Genomic DNA, 2,583 nt, shown 5'->3' with positions numbered 1-2,583 from the left:
ACAACGTTGTAAGGGAGGTTTTCATAACCTGCTTGGCTTTGCCTTCTCACAAGTTAAAGGGTGCTTTAAAAATCCCACTCAACATTTCCCAACCTAACCTTGAGCCAGGACTGCCAACTGGCCAAATTCTAACCCAGATCCCTGCCAGCCTCAGGTGGAAGTCCAAACACAGTGGCCTGCTGCAATCCACCATAAATTTAACCCAGCAGCCAATTCCCCATAATCTTGACCGTGAGGAGCAGCAGAAATCTGCTCCCAACCAAAGCCAGCCCAACAACCCAGTCACTCCTGATCTTCTTTAAYGCACAGGCTCCTTCCAGAGGGCAGCACATCTCATGGGTCCTTGGGGGTTTCACCCAGCAGTCCCTAGCAGAGCCCCACTTGCCCTGCCRCTGCCTCAGCTCTGCAGCTCGTGGGCTCAACTCCTGCCTCTAGCACCCGCTCTGCCCTACTCTGGCAGCATCTGCCATGCCCAGCTGGCCCCTGAACTGGCCGGACACCTACCCTGGTCCTCCACGGATCCTCCCTCCAGCGAGTGCGCTCCTCTGGGCGAGCAGCAGCACGAGGCTCTTCAACACTGGCACCAGCCCTGGCGCCAGCCCCTGCTAGCAGGAAATACATTAGTCAGACAACGTGCAGGGCAAAGTGGAATCCTTGTGGGTAACGGGCATAATTTCATTAGCGAGTCAGAGTGACTTTGTGCTAAGAAGTAATTCTGGTGTGCCACGAAAAGCTGGAATCCTGTCACATCTCAAGAGGTGCAAAAACACAAAAGCTTTATTTTAACTGTTGCCCACACTGGCATTAAAACGATTCTTCAGAATGATAATACAGCCATACTTCCCTGATTTGCTTTTTGCTGTTTTTTCCCCTTTGATGCAACTTTCTTTTATGCTCAAAGGCACAAAGCAGGAAAGGAAACAGTTCTGTCTGTGACTTCTTTTCAGGCACCTTGCAAAATAAGGCTCAATACTTTATCAAAATCAGGTCCCTTCATCAAAATCCCTTCTTAAGGGATCCAAAGACTAGACAGTGAAAAAACAAGTATCTAGAGTCACCAACCATTTCTGAAAATTTGGATCTTCATTGTCAAATGGCCATTTGACCCTCCAGCCATGGCCCTRACAGCCACAGTAATAAGAAAATTACACTAATCATTATTCTTTCTAATAACACTAACAAGTAATGGGAATTAAGGGTGAGAAATCTGGGGCTGGCTCTACAGAAACAGATATTCTATTAGTAAACAAATCAGTTATTTTGAACAGCTGTTCTGATTAATTCTCATTTCTAAATTTATAACTTAAATGGCAATGGACTGCAGACTTAAATCTGCCTTTTGGAATTCCACAAAAAAAATTCCCTCAGTCACAGAAATGGGWAGAAAATTCAGGTCAGAAATTTTATGGCCCCCGAAAATTCTGACAACTAACACAAAGCTGCTGGCTTTGTCCAACTCTGTAACCAGAGCAGACAAACCTAAAACCTAAAAGTTACAACTATTTTATTCTTACACCAAACATACAGGTGCTCATTTTCATTGCATATTTAATTTAGATATTCTTGGAGATAATTGCAGATTTCTCCATTTTAGAAGTTTTAACATTTAAATTCACTTTCTTGTTTAAAATAAATTTTAAAGCTTCAAAAACTATGGAATGAAATATTTCATTGTCATTTTCTCTGAGACAAAATGAATTTTTATAAATTTTTTTTAACTTTTTGATAGACCAAATATTTTGGGGAAAAATCCATTTTGTGAGACTTAAACAAACAGAATTCCCAGTGATCTCAGGGTCTTATCATTGTTCATAAAACCTCACCAAGGAATCCTTTATAAGAAAAGTCGTACCACGGATGCCTCTTTCTCTGGGCAAAGCTGGGAACACGCCACACAAAGATCAGTTTTTATACTCCAGCAAAATTAAGAAACTCATAAGAATGGGACTTGCTGATGCCCCATTATGCAAAAAAATTRCCCCTACTAGTAGTGTTCACAATGAAGGAAAGAAAGGGAAAAGAAAGGTGGGGAAAAAAGAAGTGATTTGCCCAAGGTCTCAGAGCAGATTAGTAACCGCAGTGTAAAAGGAGACAGCTTCATCTGAACACTTCCTTCAGTGACTTACCTTTATTTTCATTTCAGAGCTTCCTTCTCCTGCCTAACTTCTGCTTCATGGGCTGGCAGAGGGCTGCAGGATCTCAACAAGTACAAATATCATGATCACCTAGGGGGACCACAAAAGAGCAGACTTTATCTCAATTTTATWTTGATCTTGATATTTGTTAACCTAGGAGAAAAGAAAACTCCCAGTGTGCCACTAGCAGAAGTCACGTACCAGTCATCAACTGTGAGATAAAGAAAAAATAATGGAAAGGAAAAAAGATACAGGGTAAACAGAAAAGGAGAAGTGTTGTCAGGAACCTATGGCATAAGAGTTGTGGGTGTCTCTGGTCTACTGCTATGTGTAAACATTTATCTGAATGACAGCACATGGTGGAAAATCATGTGAGATGGGCCAGAACTAAGTCATGATTGATGGGCCTTGTAAGGACGGGACCTGGCTCTCCAGTGTTGGTTTTGCA

The 2,583-nt window shown here is 42.3% G+C and overlaps 1 long non-coding RNA gene across 1 annotated transcript; it reads right to left on the bottom strand.

Moving 5' to 3' along the window:
* Nucleotides 1-532: 532 nt before the first annotated feature.
* LOC112958963 lies at nt 533-2,218 on the bottom strand. The gene is made up of 2 exons (XR_003251542.1): nt 2,127-2,218; nt 533-605 (listed from the first exon to the last, which is right to left on the bottom strand). It is a non-coding gene; the product is annotated as an uncharacterized LOC112958963 (long non-coding RNA).
* Between the last annotated feature and the right edge of the window lie 365 nt (nt 2,219-2,583).

The sequence above is a fragment of the Nothoprocta perdicaria genome, unplaced genomic scaffold, assembly GCF_003342845.1.
Source record: "Nothoprocta perdicaria isolate Ctin4 unplaced genomic scaffold, notPer1 scaffold_93, whole genome shotgun sequence".
Classification (NCBI taxonomy): Eukaryota; Metazoa; Chordata; class Aves; order Tinamiformes; family Tinamidae; genus Nothoprocta; species Nothoprocta perdicaria.
The sequence above is the reverse complement of the archived record's forward strand: the minus strand, read 5'-3'. Positions and strand labels throughout refer to the sequence as shown.